The following is a 23,468-nucleotide window of genomic DNA, read 5'->3' as shown; positions in this document are numbered from 1 at the left end:
CTGATAACGATGTTGGATGTTCTCAGGATAAGAACTGAAAAATCACCTTTGGCTTTAACTGCACAGAAGTCACTAGTTATCTCTGGAGGAGCACTGAGAGTGGAAACTGAATGGAGCCCCCTTCAGAAGCAAGTAGGAGAGAGAACTACACAGACAGCTTACTGAGAAGGCGAGTCCATATGGTCTACAGCAATTGTGACATGCGTTCCTTTCTGTCACTCAGAATTCTTTCAAAGCCATTTTCATGGCCGTAAGCATCTCTGGTGTCGCTGTACTGCAACCATCATTTAATCGGCTCTCTGTTGCTGGAAATTTACAGTTTGCTCTTCTTTTCAAGAAATAATGTTATGAGCCAGATGCTTTCATTTGCTGAAAAATCATATGCAGCATGGCTTAAGGATAAAACTGGAAATATCAACCAATTCTTGTTGCCTTTCTGTGGGGTGAGGAAATTTCTATTTTTGTGTCTTGATCAATATTCTGCACCTGGCCTCAAAAAACTCCAAAGGATTGGGGCTGTTGGTAAAAATAACCATCAAGGCTGGTAAGTTCTGCATTAATGAGCTCAAGCAGGGTGTGAGCACTGTGCCCTTTCTTTCTCTCTATTTGGAAGTATTTATGGCTATTTCTGGGACTGCCTGTGTCCAAAATATGATACATACCATGAAAAAAATCTGTATCAGAAAATCTGAGAGATATTTAAGAGTTTTCAGCGGCAACTCCGTTTTAATTCTTTTCCTGAGTCTCTTAGGACATTCTCTCTCTTCTTCCTCAAAGATGCACTGACAATACTTTCTACTGTCTGATTTTGAAGCAAGAAAGGAACTGAGTTTTTACTCCTCCACATTCAAGATGATTCATCCCTTAAAATAAAACAAGAACGTCTAATATTTTTCTCCAAAATCATCTTAAGTAGCTGGCGTGCATTGTTGGAGGGAGGGGCCTTCTATTTTGTTTACATGTGGGCCCCCCCAGGGCTGAGGCTGGGGGACTACTGAGCAGCCTGGGGCAGACAAGACCCTTCCCCCAGGGTCTTGGACAGACAAGGACAGAGCCTAGAACCAGGAGGCCCAGGGTTAAAAACCCAGCATTGCTACTTATTGGCTGTGTGGCCTTGGACAAGTTACTTAACTTCTCACAGCCTCTTAGTTTTCTCATCTTTGAAAGGTGTGATGATAAGCCACCTCGGAGGGTCAAAGTGAGAATTCTACGAATGAATGTATGTGAAGTATGTAGAACAGGCCTGGCTTGGCTCTCAGCGCTCAGTAAGTGTAGGTCCTAATACCACTGAGCACTTGGAACTGAAGCTGTCTTTCAGCCTCCAGAAGGCCTGGAAAGCTGACTGCATCCTCATAATAATAATCCTTTGAAGATGGCATTATTTCTCCTATTTGACAAAGTTTAAGTAACTGAGTCCAGATCACAAAATTAGTAAGTTGCAACAGTATGTAACCACAAGTTTTATTTAAAAACTTTATTTACGTATTTTATTTAAAATAAGTGCCACTTTGAATCCTTGCCTATCACATGATTTAGGGTTTCAGCATCTTGGGGCTTGAGGAGAAAGATTTTATGTGAAAGGAGTGGCTTAAAAATGGTAGGTGCTTAAGATCTCAGCATAAGTGTCACCTCTTCAAAGAAAACTAGGCCCCTTTGAGACCTCCGCCGCATGATACAGGATGCTTCCATGCTCAAGGATACAGGCTGATGGGATATTCCTGTTACTGTTACAATAACCATATTTCTCAATTAGGTTGTATAACCTGGAGAAATGGGAGCCACACAAACAAATACACCTAATGACCACTTGCTTATTTTCACATAAACTCATTTACCTACACAGTGACAAGCTGCAGTTTTATACCATGATTTCTTCACTTCTGAATTCATTCACTCATCAACTCAAGAAGAATTTACGGGAGGCAAGCTCTCTGCCAGACCCTGCGGTAACTGCAAGAATCCCTACCTTGAATACGTGTTAAAAGGATGGATGAAGTGAGAAGTCTAAATGAGATGACAAGACATGAAAATAATTGAACACGATATAACAATAATATAAGAGACATAAAACAAGAAGAGATGGGAGAAGAGAGACGGCTAATTCCCTAGGGGTGAGGCGTTATTCTCAGCAGCCTGAGAAGACGGAGGAATGCAGAGCAGCTAAGAGTGTGGGCACGCACTTGGATTCTGAAAGACTTGGGTTCAGCTCTGCCCTCGTGGTGGTGTGATGTCAGGAAACAGCCTTCATAGTGTCAGTTTCTAAATCTATAAAATAGGCTATTTCACTGGGTTTTTGTAAGGATTAAGGGGGACAATGTATGCAGAGTGTTTACCAAATGCCTCATAGCCGTGAAATGCTCAGAAAGTGGCAAGAATGGTCCTATCACCCTCGCCCTGGTTTAGTAAGTTCCTATTTCTTACGGGAAGATGGCCAGATGCTGAAAGCACATGGCGGGTTGACATAGTTGAGTAAACTAGTGAGGCTCAAGCTAATCTTTTTTTTTCTAATTGTCTTTATCTTTTGTTTTTAAATACACTTTTATTGAAGTTGTGTCCATTTCTGGTGTACAACACAATACTTCAGTCATTTAGGAACATACATAATCCGTTTTCATATTCTTTTTCACCCTAAGTTACAAGATACTGAATATGGTTCCCCATGCTATCCAAGCTAATCTTTGGATTTGGTTTTGGGTTTGCTCTGCAACAGTGGTTCTTAAAGTGTGGATCCCCCGACCAGCAGCTACAGAACCCCCCCAGACACTTGGAAATGCCAATTATTGGGCTCTACTCCCAAATGAGGCCACACACATCACAGAGCTGAGACCAGTGAGCCCTGCAGTGCCTGTCCAAATTCCTGACCCACAGAATTGAGGACCATAGTAAAACTTCGGTTCTACAGCCCTAAGTTTGGAGTGGTTTGTTACACAGCTGTTGATAGTGGAGCAAACAATTAGAGCAGCTACGGTTCCAAGGGACCATCTGTGTGTCAAGCACAATACTAGGCTTCCATGCTATACCCTTCATCCTTGCGACTGCTCTGCAAAATATATTATTCCCACGTGCATGTGAAGAAGTGGAGGCTCTGAAAAGATAGTATCAGGCAAAGGCACATGTCGTAAATGACTGTTTATGTCAAAATTCAGCACATCAAAAAAAAAAAATCACCCAAATGTCAGTCTTTAGCTAAACATGATAATGAGAAAATGGCAAACATTGTGGTGATCATCTTGTAATGAATACAAACACTGAATCACTATGCTGTGCACCAGGAACTAACATAGTGTTATATAGGTCACCTAGACTTCAAAAACAAAGAAACTCACAGAAAAAGAGATCAGATTTGTGGTTACTGTGGAGTGGGGATCAGATGCAGGTGATCAAAAGGTCCAAACTTCCGGTTATAAGATAAGTAAGTTCTAGGGATGTAATGTACACCATGATAAATGTAAGTAACATTGCTCTGTGTTATATATGACAGTTGTTAAGGGAGTAAATCCTAAGAGTGCTCATCACAAGGAAATTTTTTTTCCATTTCTTTAATTTTTATATCGATAAGAGATGATGGATGTTCACTACACTTATTGTGGTCATCACTTCATGATATGTATAATTCAAATCATTATGCTGTATGCTTTAAACTTACATGGTGCTGTATGTCAATTACATTTCAATAAACAAAGTATAGCTTCATATGGCAAAGTAAAAAAATATATATATAAGTAATACAGTAACACTAATGGAGTAAATGTAATAATTAAAATATGTCACTGGTTCAGGATTCACTGGCCAATGGAACAGAACAGAAGTCTAGAATGGAATACAAAGTTAACGTCTGGAGAAGGCTGATATTCATAGACCAGGACATGTAATTCATGGCAGCAAAAATTGCCATGTTCATTATGTTTTTTTATGTTCATTATTTTTAAAATGGGAAAAAAGTGTTTTTAAGGATAAGAGAAAGGTGACACAAGTTATCCTGAAATGGACTCATATTACTCAGAAAAAAGAAACATAAGCTTCAGTTTCCTCATCTGCAAAATAGGAGATGTTATGTATCTCATAAGATTAAATGGAAAAATGTCCATGTAAACCACTTAGCATGGTTCCTAGTACACAGTAAGTACTCGATAAATTTTGTGTTTGTTGCTATTAAAAAAAAAAAAGAAAATGGCAAACATTAAAAATTAATAATTACACAATTAAACTGTTTTTTTAAAAAAATTTAAAAGGTTGATGCTTTTCCTATGGAGAATTTAAGCTTTGTTAACTACTCACTAAGAGGTGCAAAATCATTATTAATTACAATTAGTAGTTATAGCATTACAATATATAACATATAGTATTATCAGCATTCATAATTTGATTTTATTTATTTTACAATTATTTATAATTTATTTTATAATTATGAGACATTTGTTATGAAAAATATAGACATTTGTGTCCCTGAAAAAGCCAACTAGGTAGAAATCAACCTGTCTACAGAGCATCACTAACAGCTAACTAATTAAGACCTGAGCACATTTACGATGCAAAGAAGGGATCCTATCAGTTCAGTGGACAGATGACTCTAGATGAGCTTCCTCCCTTTCTTTGTGAAGGATATTTACACACAATTTCCTATGGGTATTATTTTTATATATGGCAAATGAGAGCCCTTTAACTGAATTATATTTTCCCTCCACACAGTCCACATGGGATCACACCCAGTCTACAGCTACTGCATTTTCAATTTCTCTCTTATAGCTGTGAGAAAGAACAAGGATAGAATGGAAATAATGCACTTGAAAATACAGACGGCTCCAGAGTTTCTGCCAGTTTTATTTAGACCACTAAGCCGATTCGCTATTTAATTCACATGTAAAGGAAATAAAAACAGCCAGTAAGGAACTTGGAATCACCCTTGATCATCATTCAAATGGTCCACATTGGAGCCCTGCTTGATCATCAGAAAACTCACTACATGCAAATGTGATAACCGGATGTGTCCCATCGGGGTTCAGTGCTAAATGCATGACCTTGTGCAACTTACTTTCCCTTGCTGAGCTTTAGTTTTCTCATCTGTAAAACGAGGACAAAAAATGTAATTTATAAAATTGTGTGAGGACTAAATTAGCATAGTCACTCCCCGGCAGAGTAACTGCCCTATAGTGCTGTTTGCATATAGGAAGAATATTTAAAATGCACTGATAACTTCTGACTAATGGGCAGTGAATACACATCCTCTCCTAAAATTCCAGTGAAATGACTCTACATCAGTCTTGAATGCAAGGAAAGAGGGCATTATCAGACCAAAAACTGTGAGGAATTTCTGGAAGATGTTAAGGAGAAGGCATTGTCTAGAGAAACAACAGAGCCAGGGAAACAGTGGTCCAGTATGGGTCTGCAGGAGGGCCGTGAAAAACAGAGTCAAGGAGAACACCCAAACTCAGGGTCAGCAAGAATGGGAATCCAGGGACAACCAACTGGAAAAGTAATTATTTAAAGGACCGATGCTATGGGCCATTTGATTTCTCCGCCACAAGGAAAAATGAGAAACCACTACTGCCCTGGGTCTAAACTCAGCAAGAACCCTTGCCTTATATAATGTGGGAGAACTGTCTCACTGGTTCCTAAAGTGGGACTTGAGCCAAAAAACCCTCCAAGTAGAGTAGTGCTCAGAAAGTTTGGGACCCTATAACAGACAGGCAGCTCCCAGTCCAACCAGCCAACCAACATTTATCCTTCCATCCATCCATCCATCCATCCATCCACCCATCCCTCAGAAGAGGTGGAAAGAGAAACGTCCACATTCAGTGAAATGCACTAAGGACTCTCAGGTGCTCCACCTCCAGCACAAAGCATTGCTGGCCTCAGCAAACAGCACTCAAGGAGAGCTGAAACTTTCATGTCTGATCATATCCAAACCCAAGGGGGAAACTGCCTGAAAATCCCCACATCCATCTACAGAACCCTACAGTCAGCCTCCTAGTCAAGAAAGAGACTTGTTCAGCTGCCAAGTAAATCATACCATCTTCTTATGTTATTTCAGCCGTTCATTAAAATTATGAAGCAATAATCAAAGCCCATGAAACACTTTAGGAAAAACATGAGCATGGGAGCATCAAGACTAAAAACCAGAATACTGACCCCTGAGGAAATAGAGTTGATAAAAGAAATAGAGGAGAGATTTTTTTAAAATTCCAATTGATGTATTCAGAGAGATTTTTGATGATACAGCAATAAGAACAGTAGCTATTAAAAAAGGAATAAGAAAATAAGAAAATAACAAACCAATTTTACTTACAAATATAGTTATAAAAATCACAAATAAAATTTTAGAAAATTGATTCCAGAAGTCTATTAAAAGAATAATTTTGTAATAACAGGAATGCAAGAACAGCTCAACAGTAGGAAATACATTAGAGTAATTCACTAAATTAAAATATTAAATGATAGGCCAGATAATCATCCCAATGCACAGTGAACAGGCAGTTGGTAAAATTCAATACCCTATTCCTGTTATAAACCTCATAGTGAGGTTGAAATGGTTGGTGCTTTCTTTAACTCAATAAAGGGTATTTACCAGAAACCAAGGGCAATCATCATTCTAATAGTAAAACACAGGAAGTCTTCCTATTAAATTCGGACGCAAGTCAGAGTCTCATCATCAGTGCTACTACTTAAGTTTGTTCAGATGGTCTCAGACAATAAAAATCCAGAAAAAAAAATCTCAAATTCCAATCAAACCTCCAAATGGATTAAAAAAACAAAACAAAACAAAAGCTCACAAGCTGATTCTAAACTTCATCTGAGAAAAAAGATTATTCTTAAATAATAACCCCCCAAAAAAAGGATTTCAAAGAAAAAATTCTTGGTACTTCAAGATTAACACAAACCAGTGGAAAAGAACAAAGATTGCAGAATTTAAATTTAATATATAAAAAAGTTGGCAGTTATTAATCAGTATAAAATAATAGATTATTTAATAAGTGGTATAGAAACAACTGGCTATCCACTTGGAAAAAATAAAGTCCGATCCCTACCCCACCACCATACAAAAATAAATTCAAGTTGGATTAAGAATCCAAGTGTGAGAGTAAAACTATAAGAGCCATAGAAGATTAAAGGGTTTTTTCTTTTCTCCTTTCCTCTCTCTCCCTCCCTCCCACCCTTCTTTATAATTTTGTGGCAAATATTACTGAATGGCTCTTTGAACACCTTCACCAAGTGCCTTGCATGATGTGCTTCCATAATATTGAAGCTGGAAATTGCTAAGTGACATTTCCCATGTTCCCTTGCAGTTAGGGTTCTACCTATGATGCAGTCAAGCGGACATGGTGCTATTTCTCCTAGATGGAACTGAACCACGTGAAGTGAAAGAGACAGATGGTGAAACAGAATCTCCTGGGGGTAATTGTTCTGTCCCTATCGCCACAGATGGAGCAGTGGGTCATGGCTGCAGTAAGGTTTTGCCAGAACAGTCCTGAAGTTATAGTTGGGCATTTCTCCTCACTCTGTTATTTTTGACTGTTAACATCAAACCTACCTCCTTGACCCTCTCAGTTTTGTATGCAGCCATATACCTTGTAATAAGCTCCTTTCTGGTTAATCTAAAGTGGATTCTGTTTCCTGATCATTTTAAGTAGAGAGGTATTTTCCAAGTATGACCTGAAATTCAGGAGCTTTGAAGAAGCTCCTTCTTTATATTCAATCATTCATCAACAAATACCTATTAAATATCTAGATATCATGGAAATGTTCATTTTCTTTGGTCTGTTAATTCAACCTCTAGGAATTTAACTCAAGGAAATCTTACCAACTATGAAAGAACTCTATATGCCTGGAGATGAAATGGCAGCATTATTGAAAATTAAAAACAATCTAAATATTAGACAAATAGGAGAAGAATTCATTACTGTACTATACTCAGTGGTTTTTGTTACCATTAAAAATGGCTATGAAAGACAGAGAATACAGACTTGTGGTTGCCAGAGGGGTGGAGGGTGGGAAGGGATAGAGCGGGATTTCAAAATTGTAGAATAGATAAACAAGATTATACTGTATAGCACAGGGAAATATACACAAAATGTTATGATAACTCACAGAGAAAAAAATGTGACAATGAGTGTGTATATGTCCATGAATGACTGAAAAATTGTGCTGAACACTGGAATTTGACACAACATTGTAAAATGATTATAAATCAATAAAAAATGTTAAAAAAAAAGAATCTAAAACTCTAAAATTAAATATGGTCTTAATATTCTGGGTGGGTATATTACAGAGTCTTTGTTTTGTACCTATTTTACCCCACTAATAACTTATTTCATATCAGTGCAACTGCCTGGTGATGCCCTGGTATGAAAGATTAAGATACAATGTAGGTTCGCTTTGATATGGATACAGAGAAAAATGGGATACTGTGCCTGGTTAATTTCTTTGGCAGGCATCCATGGACCCTTCCAGATAAGGTCTCAGTAAAACTTCCAAGAAACTATCCATTACATTCTTGCATCTTCCACCCCATTCACCCTCCTGTTGTCCAATGAGGCTGTCTTGGCAAAGGTATTCATCAGTCAAAATACCCAGATTTCATAGATATGAATAAAGATGCAGCTTCACTCTCTGAAGTAAGGGTGGCAAGTTGCCATTTCAGAAAAATGATTTAGTCATTTTAGATGTGATTCAGATAATCTTTGGGGGGGATCCTCCCTGATCTTTGTTTTCTATTATCCTTATTTCTATTACCTAATCTCTGTAGATGCTGTGGCAGAATGCTGCAGAAGCATCTTACTTATCTGAGTCTCCATCTCTCTTCTCACTTTAAACCCTGCATTTACACTCCCATTGTCCACTGGGCATGTCCACAGGGCAGTCCGCGAGGGGTTTAAGGAAACATGGCCCCCTCCCGGCTTCCTCTTCTCCACCCAACCCCAATCCCCCTGGCTTGCCTCCCTAGCATCCTCACCTAGTGTCCCCCTGCCTTGACCAGTTTGTGGGGAGTGGTTTTGTGGCTGATGAGCCTGGCAGCTGAGAAGATCTGCATTTAGCTGGGGGGGGGGTGTTGGAATTCTGTTTGGGACTGTTCTTCTGGCTGTAAAAACAGGACTGTCACAGATCAGCCGGGGTTGGGGGCAACCACAGGGAGAAGCCTCCTTTGTGGGTGTCTCCTGTAGCCTGCAGTGGGGAGAGGTCACTGGGTCCCAGGTGATGAGGCAGGGAAGGGTGGGGGTGCCTCAAAGGATGAGAAGGAGTGTCCCTAAAGTGTGTGTGGAGGGTGCCCATTCCAACGGTGTTCTCCATCACACCTGCCTGTGTGAACACCTTTTCCAATGTTGTTTGAGAACGTTTCTATGATAAACACTTTTGCTTTGAAAGAAAGAAAAGGGAGGAAGGAGGAAGGAGGAAGGAAAGAGAAAGAGAGAGAGAAAAGAGAAAAGAAAAAAGAATAAAGTAGCATAGAATAGAAAGGGAAAGCAGGGTTTGTGGTGCAGCAAGATCCAAGACAGAGATTATCTTGGGAACTGGGGGCCTGAGAAATCAGAGAGAGACTGTGGATGAAAATCAGATCCCTGGAAGGAGTGGGAAGTGTGGTGAGGTGAGGTTGACATGATGTGCTGGCAAAAGACGCTGAAGTCCAGGGAGAGAGCTACCCGAATGTGGAAGTGCAACAGGAGCCCACGAGGAAGTGGAAAAGCAGACGAGACCAAGGCAAGGACAGGCTGGGTGAAGGAACAGACTGCGCTAGCTTAGTCGCTGTCGATGCTTGAGATCACTAGGTCAGCCGTGCTGCTAAAAGGAGCCACCGGGACATGATGATTCCTCTCCCCAGACATCTCCTCCCCTTCCCTGCAAACAACCTACATTTATCTGGACCCATAGCCCTACTCTCCCCCCTCAGCCATCTTCTCAGGAACTTCAGGGGCACCTCATTGGCCTCCTGTTCCTGAGGTCCCCAATCTGAGCAGTCAGCGTGTCTTGTCCATTCAGCCTTCCTAACGCCCTTGAACTTGTCCCCTTCTCCCCACAACCACCACCCTGGTTCAGCTCCTCCAAGGGTCTTATCAGGACTCTGCCATCTGCTTACTATTTATCCCCTACCTCTCATCTCTCCCTCTTAAATCTGGTGTCTAAATGCTACCAGAATTTTCTTCATAAAACCCAGTTCTGTTCACATCCTTTCAATTATCAAAACTCTCCAGTGGCTCTCTTCTGCCCAGAGGATACAATTAAACTCTTTAATGTGGCTTTTACGTTCTCCCGTCCAACCCCCAGCAATCTCTCCAGCTCCATCTTTCAGACCTCATCCTGTTCTTCCCATAAAACCTACTCTGCTGCTACAACTACTGTTTTCTTTATAATCCCTGGGCACACTGAAAGCTTTCACTTAATGCAGAGATTGCTTCTAAAGCATCCTTTCATCTTCCCAGTGGTTAGAGCGGCACCTTGAACACAGGCTTCGTCCTGGGCTGCATAGTACAAAAAATAGCTTTTTAAAGATATAATTCACATACTACACAACTCACCCATTCAAAGCACATAACTCAGTGGTTTTTGGTATATTCACAGGGTTGTGCAACCATCACCACAATCTAATTTTAGAACATTCTCTTCTCCCCTGAAAGAAACCCCATACCCATTAACCGTCACTCCCCATTCACCCCTCGCCTCCTCAGCCCTAAGTAATCACCAGTCTACTTTCTTTCTATACAAATTTGCCTATTCTGGACATTTCCTAGAAATGGGACCATCAGTATGTGTTTTTTTGTGTCTGGCTTCTTTCACTTAGCATAGTTTTCCAAGTTCATCTACACTGTAATAGTTATCAGCCTTTCATTTCTTTCTACTGCTGAATATTTCATTGTGTTGAAACACTACATTTTGATTATCCATTCATCGCTTGATGGACACTTGGGATGTTTCAACTTTTCAGCTTTTGTGAATTATGCTGCTATGAACATTGGGTACAAGATTTTATGTGGGCGTACATTTTCATTTTCTCTAGGGATTCCTAGGGGTGGAACTGTCGGGTTACGTGATGACGTTATATTTTATTTTTTTGAGGAACTGCTGAACTGTTTTTTCCAGAGCTGTGGTGTGATTTTGCACTCCAGCAGCAGTATATGAAGCTCTGAATTTCTTCACATCCTCATTAATGCTGTGTCTGTCATTTTGATTAGAGCCATCCTAGTGCATGTGAAGCTCTCATTGCGGGTTGGATTTGCATTTCCCTCAAGTCTAATGATGTTGAGCACGTTTTCATGTGCTTATCGGTCATTTTTATATCTTCTTTGGAGAAAAATCTACTCAGATCTTTTTCCTAGTTTCAAAATGGATTATATATCTTTTTTAAAATACATTATTATTATTATTACTACTTTCTTTAAATATTTTGGATACAAGTCCCTTTTCAGATTTTCAAATCAAGTATTTCCTCACATTCTGTGATTGTCCTTAAGCTCTCTTAATGGCATTGTTTGCAGCAGAAAAGTTTTAAATTTGGACGTAGTCCAATTTACCCATTTTTAAAAATTGTGCTTTTTGTATAATATCTAAGAAAACATTACTTCATCCAAGGTCATAAAAATCTACTCCTAAGTTTTCTTCTAAGAATTTTTAAATTTTAGCTCTTTCATTTAGGTCTGTGGTCCATTATGAGTTAGACTTTGTGACTAGTGTGTGTCATTATTTTTTAATAGATGGTATTAAGAGGGGAGTGTTTTTTATACCTGAAGAACCAGAAAATTTTAAAAAAAGCTCTTTTTCTTTCTGTGATGTGATAACCTACAGTCCTCTGCACGTTCAATCAAAACATACTCATGGAGTCACTTATGCAAATATATGTAGCTGTGAACCAGGCCCTATGATAAAAAGTAAAAAGAAACTGGCAGCAAGTACCTTACTGCTATAATCCAGGACCGATCCAAATGAATTTAGGGTAAATTTACGATTGCTCCTGCAAAGAACTGGACTCCAGCAAAACTGGTTTAGATCAAGTCCATCTGTAGAAAGATCACCGATTAACCTGGCATGGAAATTAATTCTTGACTTAAAACACACAGACACCAACATAACAAAACAAAACCCCCTCCAAACCTCAAGGACCCCAAACAGCTGAGTCAGCAGATATAAAGGGAAATTCAACTTCTAGAAGTCTGTGTATTTTATATGCATTTCATGTAAGTTACCATGAAACTCCACTAAGTTAAGCTGAAAATCCCCCAAGACCGTTTTTAATGATGGCACATTCACAGTACTTAATACGTGGCCTGCACTTATATTCCAATTAGCTAAGCAATGGATTTTTTTTTTCAGCATCTTTATCATTTATTTGCCTCTTGGTGAAGACTCTGGACCTCTCCCCAACTTGGCTCATCATCCCAGCAGCTCGGCTGCAGAGACAACCAGTCAAAAATGGAATTATTCTTACCACCCTCCATCCAGGCCTTTTCCAGGAGTGATCAGGGTCTGTCTTGTTGCCCAGAGGAAAGTTAGAGTCTTCAGGGCCAGGTCAGCAGGCTTTCCAAAGGATACAAATATCACATGCAGAAAGCCCATGTCAATCAAGAAAGGAGTGGGTGGCAGGGAGGCCAGTGTTGCTTCCAGTCAAGGAGCAGAGGCCAGATGACTGGTCCATGGCCCTCATGGTCCCGGGGAGACAGGCCGTCCTGGCCTCTCACCAGCTTGCTGGAAGAGCTGTTCAGGGCAAACAGCTCCTGGGGTGATTTACCCACAATCCACACCACATACCTTTCCAAGTTCATCAGCATCTTTCATTAAACCTTACAGTGAAGGCAGCTGATTTCTCTCCTCCCATGCACATCATCTATCATACCTTTGTGCTGTTTCTCCTATTTTTCTCCACTTACATTCAACCTGCTCACTACCCAAGGCCAGCACAAAGCTCCCTGCTGGATCCTGGCCATCCACCCTCCTCTCAAATCCTGTGGCAGCAGAGTCGGGACCACTAGTTTGACAGCTCACAAGCTGCCTTATGGCTTATCTGACTCTTTATGTGTATTTTAAAAATATCTTCTCAACTATTTTGAGGCGTGAAATTTACACCTCAGCGCTCTTACTACCCGGCACACTGTCATGGCTGGTACTTACAACTCAATGTATAATAATAGCTCATGTTAGTATGCATTAGCACCTATTTTAAAATAAGAATAGTAGGCGTTATAAATATGGAACAATTACTATATAGGTCAGACACCTCATTTAACTCTCAAAACTCTATCCTGTGATGTGGTGACTTTATTCTAACTTTATAGGTTATAAAACTCAGGCCGAGAGAATTAATACCTGGTGCAAGCTCGTGTGAGCAGAGGGCTGGACTGTGCCCCGTCTAACTCGAGAGCTCCTGTTCACAAACACGCCACGCAGTCTTCTGAAGACACACACTGCTTATTCAGGGGTGGAATTCGGTAGCTACTTTGCTAATGCTGCTGTTACAGTGTCTGTGTGTCCAGCTCGAACACAACTGATTTGGTGTCTGTCTGCCACACCACACTAAGTTTAGGTGTGGAATCTTGTATTTTCATCCACGCATGTGACATCGCCATGTACCCAGCAAATACACTCAGCTGCTGGGTGATCCTGGGCAAGTTATTTAAACTCCCTCTGTTGGTTTACTTTCCTCGTGTGTCAAACAGCAATGAAAACTACCTCAGAGGGATGAGATGGTGCCTGAAAGGTACTGAGCACAGTGTCTGGCACATATAAAGTGATATTAGTGATGTCACTATCAGCTAGTATTTTTTTTTTAATTATTTCCTTTTTTTTTTCCTAGGGGGGAGGTAATTAGGTTTATTTTTTATTATTATTATTATTTTTTTTTTTTAGAGGAGGTATTGGGAATTGAACCCAAGACCTCATGCATGCTAAGCAAGTGCTCTGCCACTTGAGCTGTACCCTCCCCCCTCAGCTACTATTATTATTACCATCATCACCATCATGTTTATTACTATATTCTCCCTCTGACACCACCAGTGGAAACACAAGTCGGTCACCTACACACCACACACAGTCCACCACTGATAGTCACCTCTGTCTGTTGTGTTTCTGTGTACCTGGAGACTGAGCCAGACTGCCAGGCACACTTTTAAGACTCAGCCACTGGGAAGGACTTTTGTAAGTAGCATTTCTAGGACAGAGATTCTCAACCATTCTGAACACAAGAGGAACTGCATCAGAATCTTCCTGAGGCTTCTTCAAACCGTACCCATGGCACCCCCAACTCCACAGTTCACATCTCATCACTGCCTCCCTCCCAGGAAATGGAGGTGTACTTCTGGAGTTGAGAACCACTGCAAAGAGGGTTGCAGGTGATGAGGGTATGCTATGCTTGTGAACTAGTAGGTGGAAGCTTAAAAAAAAACAAAGAGTTGACACTCACCGTTGCCTAGGGCAACCGATCACTTTTGGCAGGATGTGGGTTTAGGGCCCACTGCTCCACCAGTTACTCCCACTCTTTTTCAGTACCGGTTACTTTTAGGAAGAATTCAAAAAGTAAGGGCAGGGGGTGGGGGATGTGAGGAGGGGAAGAGAAAGAATAAAAAGAAAAGTAAACAATGGCAATTTGAGGGGTTTTGTTGTTGTTGTTAGAGGGCTAATAACGCATTCTGGGTGTAGGCTGAATTATGCATTAAAATCTGATTCCAAGGACACAGTAATAGAAAATGCTTTTCCCCATTCCTTTTTCCTTTGGCTTACTTCATAATGCATCTAATATCCTCTGTGCAGCTCAACAGTCAACGCACAGTTAGGATGCGATATTTGTGAAGTTATTTAGAGCTGCACCATCCAATTCAGCAGCCACCAGCCACAGGTGGCCCCTGAGCACCTGAACTGTGGCTCGTCCAAATGGAGCTGTGCTGCAAGTGTAAACCATGCTGGGCTTGGAAGACTGTGTATGAAGAAAGAAAGAAGAAAAGAGTTCATCAATACTTTTAATATTACTTAAATTGAATGCAACTTAGTATAATTAATATTAAGTCATTAAATGATCATTTTGGATATATATTTATATTAAATAAAATGTTACTAAAATTAACACCATTTGTTTCTTTTTTACTGCATTTTTAGTGTGGCTTCTTGAAAATATAAAGTGATCCACATGGCTGGTGTTATAATTCTGTTGGACAGGGCCGGACCAGAGTGCTACAGTTCTGTTATTACAAGCCTTAGCGTTTGACTCAAAGATGACAGATTGTGGTGACCGTGTCATTTTAATGTAGTCCACCTATTACTCACCAAGGGTTAAGTCAGAATCTCCCCATTTCCTTTCCCACTGCCAAACTGTTTCACACACATGGTGCCTGGGGTAGTGCTGGTCCACTGGACATCCTGGAAATACCTTTATCCTTCCAAGGGTCCCTTGGTCACCCCCACACAACGTCTTCCCCATAATCCCTCTCTTCACTATATTATGCACATCACACACCAGAATGTGTTTATTTGCAGGCCTCCCACTAGACCAGACTTTTGAGGTTTGGCTCCGTATCTTATTCTGTTTTATACCTTCCACCCTGGGACAGGGTTGGCCCTCAACAGATGGATATGTGATGCAACTGACAAAAAAAAAGTTCCAGTGACAGCATGTTGAGCAGAGCTTCATTGAACCCAAGTGTCCGTGTAAGTGCCAAAGCCCGCTCTGCGAGTCTCGAACTGAGGGATGCTTCTCTGCTCTGATGGGCGGTGTAGTGAGATGCTATCTGGTGGACTCAGCTTTTCTATTTGACAGTGGTCTTAGGAGCCATCTGCTGTCAGCGTCACACTGCGTTTACCCACATCCCTGGCCCAAGCCACTTCATTTCTGTTTGTTGCGTAAGATGGAGGAAATTTAATGCACCGCAATAGTCAACAAATAGTCTTGACTTGCTAAGAAATAGTCTTGATTTGCTAAGCCATATCATTTACGGAATTTAATCAGAAGGAAGTCATTCCCCTAAAAAAAAAAAATCCCAGAACAAACTAAGGCTACATCCCAAACCTAATCAGTTAATTGACCTAACAGCTGTGAACTTTATGTTATTAGCAGAGATGCAAGAGTTCTTCAATACTATAAATACAGGAGCCTCAGGCAAATTGACTTAATCAGTCACTGTACTGAGATAATTCTATAAGTCACCTGAAAAAGATCCTGTGTTGTTTTATTCTGCCATATAACTAATTCATTTGCTCTTTTCTTTTTGAGATGAAATCCTAATAATGCCCTTAACTGAAAACTGGACTTCTGCCTGTGAAAAAAAATAGTCTACTAAATGGTAATTAATGATGCAAGCAGCATTCCACAAAGTGCTATTTCATAATGACTCTGCCTCGATCTATTATTAAAACTTAAACAAATGAAATGCCAGTTATCTCCATCTCAGAAGCTGCTTCCTAACTACCACTTTCAACTTTCCAGATACCCCAACTTCGTCACCTACCACTGCAACAGCTCCTAGTGACCCTGAGCCCTGCTCCAACACGCACATCCATCCGAAATCCAGCTGTGCAATGAGGAAGTGTCCTATTAAGAAGAAGTTTCACTGTCCTGAATCTCATGGATGTGAAATGTTACTGATTAGCTGACTATCTCCTTATTTTATCTGTATAATAAGGATTGCTGGCCAGTCCTTTCAGCAAGTTTTCAAAGAGTAGCTAAAGCATCAGGACCCCAAAGATCTGGTTTCACATCCCATTTCCTAAGCTGTGTAATCTTGGGCAAATTTCTTAAACTCTCTAAACTGTCATTTCTAATTTGTAAACTGAGAATTAGGAACAGTATCTTCCCAAATAGTTACTTAGCCTGGATGACCTTAGCCTTATAGACAATAAGCACACACTTAGAAGTTGGTACTTTTCATCAACGTCCAAAACTCAACTTCTGATGGTCTCCCCTCCGGCCTCTCCATGTTGGTTGATGATAATTCCATCCTTCCCACTGTTTAGGTCAAAACTCTGGAGTCATCTTTGAGTCCTCCTTCTCACACAACCACGTCCACTTTGTCCAGAAATCCTGTTGGCTCTACCTTTAAAATATATGCCAATTCCCAAAGCTTCCTAATGGCCTCCTAAACTCTGTCCAGGTTTTTCTCCAGCAGTCAAGAGTGAGCCTTTTAAGTGTAAGACAGCCATGTTACTTCTCTTCTCAGAACCTTTCAATGGCCCCTCAATTTCACTCAGATTAAAAGCCAGAGTTCTGTCATCTACAGGTTCTGTCATCTCTTCACCCTCCTCTTACCTCTCCAACCACAGCTTCTATGACTCTCTCCCTGCTCACTTTCCTCTGACCACACAGGCCTTCTTGTTCCTTGAACAGACTAGGCTTACTCCTGCCTTACAGCCTTGGCACTGGCTGTTCCCTCTGCTCAGAACACTGTTCCTTCAGATAGTGAACTCCTTCAAACCTTTGCTCAAATCTTAACCTTCTCAGTGAGGCCAAGCCTGACCCACTGCAGTTAATACTGTAATTTTACTTCATTCAACTTTGCCTTTTTTAATAGGATTTTTCACTCACTAATACCTATTATTTACTTATTTACTATGCTTTCTGATTATTGTCTGTATCTTCTCACTGGAACACAAGCTCCACAAATGCAGAGAGAGATCTCTGTCTCTTCTGTTCACCTAGAATAGTGCTTGGCAAATATTTTTTGAATGACTGAACTGTATTTAAATGGAAATCTAAGTAACATGGAAATGAGCAGTTCCTAAGTCACATGTGCTTCACTACCGTTACAAGGCATAGTTATCTGCTGATGAATTTTGGTCACTTCATTAATGACTAAGATACCACTCTTCCCATTACTTAATCTTAACCATTTGTAATCCATTTTGTTTCTATGTTATTTCAATTAAATAAGTTATCTTTACTTAACAGGATACTCTATTTATGACCACACTTAAAGTCAGCGGGAGATTCTAATTTCAGTTTCCCAAGTGCCAACGTACTCTGATTCCCAGTTTGACATCTTTGCAAGTGCATATACGTGGTTTCTAAATGCTTTTTAAAAAAATCAGCCCATTTAGAATAATGATTACCTCTCTCAGGAAAAAAGGATAATGCTATTGGGAGGAAACCAGAAGATGCAGTGGGAGCATTTTACTTCTTAAGTTGGGTGACAGGTATCCAGATGTTGGCTTTATTATTATTTGCAATTATTTATGTATATATCTTACACCATCTCTTGTATGTATGAAATATTTCACAGTAAAAAAGGAAGGAAAAAATAAATCTAGTCTAGCATTTGCTTGTTCTACTGCCACTCTTTATATTTTCTCTCCAGTTTGATGTGATAAAGACCTAGGGACATAAATCTTCCAGCCAGTTTGTGGAAACATAATTGCTGTGTGATTTAGCATTTCTCCTCCCCTCCAGCCCAGGGCCATCGGACTGATGAGCCTGTGATACGAGATCAAATCAGAAGGATCCCCAGTAGAATTAGAAAAAAGTCTACTCCCTGCTTCATTGATTTAATCAACCCAGCCAGCCATCGAGAGGGATTAGAATATAATAAAGATAAAAATGAAATCACATGATTGCTGCCAAGGCAGACTTATTTTTTCAAGACATATAAAGACGATCACTTTCCAAGTGATTATATCTTGCCTTCCCATGGTAACAAGGCAAGTTCTTTGCTTACCTACCGTCATTTCATCTCCCCAGACCCCAGTGTGATACAGGGATGTCTGCTCCCACAGCACATGACCTTGGTCACATGTGGAATTGTAACTGACCATTTATGTCTCTCCATTCAACTAGAAGTTCACCGAGGAAAGGCCTTGTATTTTTTTTTCACCAGTTGAGCTCTTGTCCTTGGTACTGCACCTCCAGTGCTGGTATCATACGGGCTCAGCTCAAACGTCAGCTCTGCTTCTTACTCCCAAACCTCTCTGTGCTTTCATTTTCTCAATGATAAAAGGGGACGATAATAGTATAAACCCAGGATGTGAGGATTAATGAAACAACACAACTAAATTAGCACAGGGTCTGGTAAAAATGTAAGCTAAATACATGTAATTATTATTTACAATTAATATTGGGTGAGAAAGAGGAAACTGAGTTGACAGAGAAGAAAGATAATAGCTCTCACGTCTCCTAATGATTCAAGTGCAGAGATGATGCTCAAGAAATGTTTGGAGATGGAGTGGTGAATTCAAGCCCTAGACTACGTGCTGGGAAAGTGTGGTACCTTGGAGTGGTGCTACATCTCTGCCTGCTTAAGCCCCAGGGTTGGTAATGATGGAGCCAGCTGGGGCTCTGGGGCTTGAGGCATTTCGATGGTACAACCAGAAGTGGAACTGATATATCAGTACATTTAGTAAATGCTATGAGTCCCAACAATGGTGCCAGGAATTTGGCTAAGCAGTAGGGATGCGGTGGTGCTGGGTCACATCCTCTCCTCCCTAGAAGCTGTTCTCAGGCACTGCCTTGTTATGCTGCATGTACAGGCCAGCCCCTCACTGATCACAGACGGTTAAATGCCATTCCTCAGTGTTGCTACTCTCTCACCTCATAAGAAATTTAATTGTTGCCTTTCCAGATATAGAGCAACTTCCTCTAGAAGTCATGTTTCTCATGACAATTATAACTGTGATACATGGAAACATCTCTGTACAACCAGTATCCCAATCTAATACCATTAAGTCTTCACATTTATTATGTACTTGAATTTATAATAAATGCCTAAACTTTAAGTTACTTGCCCACTTTAAGATGACAAAACCGTCATAACACATATATATTTTCATACTGAAAATCTTGTGTTAATAATAAGAACTGGAGGGGAGGATACAGCTCAGTGGTAGAGCACATGCCTAGCATGCGCAAGGTCCTGGGTTCAATCCCTAGTACCTCCATCAAATAAAAAAAGTAATAATAATAAATAAGTAAATAAACCTAATTACCTCCCCCCCAAAACAAACAAAAAATTATTAAAAAAATAAGAAGAAGAACTGTTCTTTTGGGAGGCCAGAATTCCTAAAATCATTCTGTTGCTTATAAAATAAACTCACAAGGCCCTATACAATTATAAATATTTTGGTGTAATTGACTATGAAACACAAACTTAATTTATTACAAGATTCATGGACTCACTAAAGGGTATTAGATATAAACATAACTGAAATAAAATTGAAGAGATTACAACTAAATGAAAATAATAATGCTTTTTGAAAGTGGGAGGGTTTAAAGAAATTCAAAGTGGTATATCAAATGCAGACACTTATGACTACAAATATCATAAGCAGCTCATTCTAGTAACATGAAGATACCTGGAATTTTTTATTTATAAGTGAAAAAAGGCAAAAAATAGTGAGTGATTGTTATATAGTCTTAGGATATGAAAATACAAAAAAATTAATGGACACTACGTAACTTAGTAAGTATTGTGTTTAAGATTTGAAGTAACTAAATCACAAAGTAATCCACAGAACAAAGTTATATTTCTTGAGAAGTAACAATGGAAGAATTCTGAAATCTAGTATTTACCAGCCTAAGCCTGGGCACAGCAACCCCCTATATGGAAATTTGCCATCTTACATGTAGGTCAGAAATTGTTTTTAGAGGAACTTCTCAGAAACACAAGGCCTCAAAGTATTTCAGAATCTAATAAAATCTGTTATCATTATCATTTTCTTCATTCTTTTTTTGTTAGTGATAGGCAATTCTAACTTTGTCAGCATTCCAGACAGGATGAATTCAAAGACATGGCAATTCCTCAATTGCTAGTTTAATGACAGACATAATGGAAGCCAATAAACTTTACTGATAAATTATCTCAGGTCCAGAGAGATTAAAGCAACTTAATCAAAGTTATCCTTGTGTAGAGGCAGATATGGAACAGAACCCAAGTCTCCCAAATACCCAGAAAAAACACAAACACAGTGTAAAAATTGCTAAGTATTAATAGTCTGAAGATGGTGTTAAATTTCATAGACCTTTCACAACACGTTGAGCAGACAGGAAATACCATCCGGAAGACATTACAGAAGTTTCATAGCAGATCTTCTGTTAATTTTGCCAGCCAGCGTTACTGTAAGACTGCCCATGTGCCATCCCAGTATTTCAGGGAGGGAAGCCAGATGGAAAATTGCCACTGGAGGATTATTCAAAGGGACAAAGGCTCTTTTTCTGAAACTTCCGTTCAGAGACCTAGACTTTAAAATTAGGTAGCAGCTAGTACCCTTGCCTTTATTTGAACCATTTTATACCACCAGAAATCATATTCCAAGGAGTCATAAACTCATGAGTTTTTTCATGTTACTTTTCTCTGTTGCTCCATTCCCCTTTCTCTAACGATCACGTTAAAAGTTATTTCTGGACTGCTCTAGGAAAAAACACGTTTAGCGGTCCATGGTATGAAAGATAAGAAATACCTTCCCAGGAGGAAAATAAGAGTTGCACTGGGCAAAGTCTTCAGGGGAACTCCTGCCTCGAGATCCTCCTGGATCTAATAACATCCTGGTTAGTTTGCTTCATGCTTAAAAGGGCGCTCGGGATATTCATTTCAAGCCAAATTACAAAACTTATGCCTGGTGTCCAGATCTTTCCTCTATGTTATTTTAAAATGAAAATGACAGTAATTTGGAGGAAAAGTTATTTTTAAAAAGAAGAAACAACTGTCTGAAAGTTTTCAAGGAAGGAAATACTCCAAGACGCATCAGACTGTGGTGGATCGTCACTCTCAAATTCTCACACCACTTGGATTTAAACTACGGTGTCCTAAACGCCCCGGGAATTCCTGCAGAGCTGGGACACCTGGACCCGCTAAACAGGCGAGGGGGAGTCACGGTCCCTCGTTTGAACCTGTAGCAATTTTCTGGGCAGGAAATCAAATATGATGAAACTTAAGGTGGGGAAGGCGAACCGAGCTGCCAATCCCGGGGAAGCTGGGTCAAGTGCAGAGATCCGCGGAGAGGACCCTGCGGACCCCTCGCTCTGTAGAGCCAAGCGGGGGACGCGCGTTCACCCAGCCAGTGCTGCGAGCTGGCGTGGCCTCGGAACCGATGGGCTAGACACCTGGTCGGATGACAGCCCCGCGGGCCCGGGTGCAGCTCCCAGGGCCCCGGCATGGCGGGCGCCACTTACCTCGACGGTTGTTCGGAGACGCGCGGGGCCTCGGCGGGGACTTGTGGGCGCGGGTCAGTGTTGGGGCGGCGGCCGGGAAGGCGCGGGGTGCACTCGGCTGCGCCCGGGCTCGAATCGGCAGCTTAGGGGAGGAAGTGGTGTCAGCTGGGCCCTCCCCACGCGGTACACAGAGGTGTGGCGCTCGGCGGGCCGCTCCGCATCGGGGTGCCAGAAGGGTGCCTGGTTGGAGACACAACGGACATGAATAAAGACACCAAAAGCTCGGGGGCTGCTTTTTCCAACTCATCGGGTCTGTGCATTTCGTCTTAGCACCCCCTGCTCCTCCCACCGCCACCCAGAAGACTTTGGTTTTAATTCTGGGAAAAATTGCGCCTTCCTCTCTCATCCCTCCCCTACCTGCGCCGTGCGCACTCTTCCCTCGGGAGCGTCCCCTTTGTTGTCTCCTGGAAATACCAGTGGCTAAAGGATCGGGAGCCGGATGATGGTTCCACAAAAGCCTCAGAAGCCGGTTTACTTTGCAACGGCCTTCTGAAGTGTTGACTACAGCCCTTTCTGGGCTTCCTCTTTCGGGCTGGTTGTGCAAGCTTTCCCGCGCGCGCAGCCCGCCTGCAGGGGACGGGGGCCAGAGGGGAGGTCCCCGCCCGCCCGCGCCGCCGCAGGGGAGGCGCCGCGGCCGAGTTAGGCGGGCTGTGCCGGAACCGGGTGGGGTAGGGCGCCTCCGCCGTAGGGGTTTCTCAGCTATCAGACCGCCCCCCCTCCCCCGAAGCCTAACGACACTCAGTTGGCGGGCGAGGCTGTGGCTTCTTGCGTATCTCCAAAATGGTCTGAACCCTGTAGGGGGGAATTTGGCAACAGCTACTTAACTGACATCTGCCCTGACCCTTTGACCGGGCGACCCCGCTTCTACGAATGTATTACAGAGATACAGTGATGAAAAAGAAGTCCTGCATACGCCCAAGACCATTCTTGGCCGCCGGATTTGTAATCGTAAGAAACGACTGACTGGATATGACCCCATGACTTTCGGGAGTGGAGTCTCCAGAGAGAAAATGGGGAGATCTGAAAGCAGAGACGTTAAAATCAGATTTGTAAACGTGGTTAAGTTCACCTTTTTCGCCTCTAAAGCTGTCTTCAAGGGCATGTATGTGGGGAAGGCGGTGGAGACATAAAGGCATAAATTAGACCCATAAATTAATTAGGTAACTTCAGATAGTTTGGTCATTAAATAATAACAAACTATTGAGCACCTACTCTTCTCTAAGAACAATGAAAACAGTAGTGAAGAAAGCAGTTCCTGCTCTCATGGAAAGTAGATTCTAGTTGGGGGAAAAACAGACAATATATGAAGTAATATTTAACATGTCAAGTAATGTAAGAATTTTGAGGGAAACTAGAAGGGGAGGAGAGA

General features: G+C 41.1%; 1 protein-coding gene across 1 annotated transcript in view; it reads right to left on the bottom strand.

The window, feature by feature from the left end:
* Window positions 1-22,741, bottom strand: part of APBB1IP (amyloid beta precursor protein binding family B member 1 interacting protein) — a 94,240-nt gene extending 71,499 nt beyond the window's left edge. The window contains exons 1-2 of the mRNA XM_074358036.1: window positions 22,457-22,741; window positions 22,061-22,279 (exon numbers count right to left, since the gene is read on the bottom strand). The gene's annotated coding sequence lies outside the window, so the exon portion shown is untranslated. The remainder of the gene's footprint in view (window positions 1-22,060; window positions 22,280-22,456) is intronic.
* Window positions 22,742-23,468: the final 727 nt, after the last annotated feature.

The sequence above is a fragment of the Camelus bactrianus genome, chromosome 35 (assembly GCF_048773025.1).
Source record: "Camelus bactrianus isolate YW-2024 breed Bactrian camel chromosome 35, ASM4877302v1, whole genome shotgun sequence".
Lineage (NCBI taxonomy): Eukaryota > Metazoa > Chordata > Mammalia > Artiodactyla > Camelidae > Camelus > Camelus bactrianus.
Note: the sequence above shows the minus strand (reverse complement) of the source record. Positions and strands in the feature narration are given on the sequence as shown.